We start from the raw sequence: 906 nt of genomic DNA, 5'->3' as shown, positions 1-906 counted from the left end.
TGGCACGATTGGTGGAAGCGGCAGGGAAAATTTTTGGTGACCCAGATGCCGCTATGCCACTGATAAAGTAGTTGGCCTATGAGCAGTGCACCAAAGAGTGTAGAGCCACTATCACTCCTTATAAGAACAAAGGTATAGAAGCCTGGATGAAAGTGTGTAGAGAACTTGGGGGACCATTAACCAATGCTGGCTTTGCTGCCGCAGTAGTACAGTTGACCAGAAAAGGAGGAGGAGTTTATCAAGACAGTAGTTTTCCCTAGGGTCTATTACTAGTATGGATTTTTCTAGCAGTGGTAGCTCTAGTACTTGGGGTTCATCATCTAGTTTTCATTTTTACCACAATAAGACCTTTTCAGCCTAACCAGGATGTCTCTGGCCTCCTTTTCTGTGGATAGTAAGCAATGGGAGTGCATTTATGGGCGAAGAGAAGTTAGTGTGCACTCCGGACACATGCTTTTATGCTTTGTGCTGGAATGCCACGGCTTTTCCTGTGGCTGTGGTGACTAGAATGCCTCGATATGTACCAGTTCCTGTGGAGGCCCCTGATACCATGTTGCTATTCAGGCCTAAAAGAGATTTTGGCATCACTGCAGCTATTGTTACCGTCATCACTGTTGCTGCTGTGGGGGCTACTGCCTCAGCTATCACCTTGTCTACTTCTATACAGACTGCCAACACCCTGAATGACGTCTCAGCCAATGTAGCACAGGCATTAGATACTCAGGCCTCTATGAATTCCCATCTCAAAGGGGGCCTTATGATAGTTAATCAATCCATAGATTTAATACAAGAACAAATTGATACTCTTTGGCAATTAGCACAGTTGGGATGTGAGTGCAAGATGCAAGGCTTGTGTGTTACCTCGGTGCAATATCAGAATTTTACAAAGGCTGCTAATCTGTCCAA

This window comes from Mastomys coucha, unplaced genomic scaffold (assembly GCF_008632895.1).
Source record: "Mastomys coucha isolate ucsf_1 unplaced genomic scaffold, UCSF_Mcou_1 pScaffold6, whole genome shotgun sequence".
NCBI lineage: Eukaryota > Metazoa > Chordata > Mammalia > Rodentia > Muridae > Mastomys > Mastomys coucha.
The sequence above is the reverse complement of the archived record's forward strand: the minus strand, read 5'-3'. Positions refer to the sequence as shown.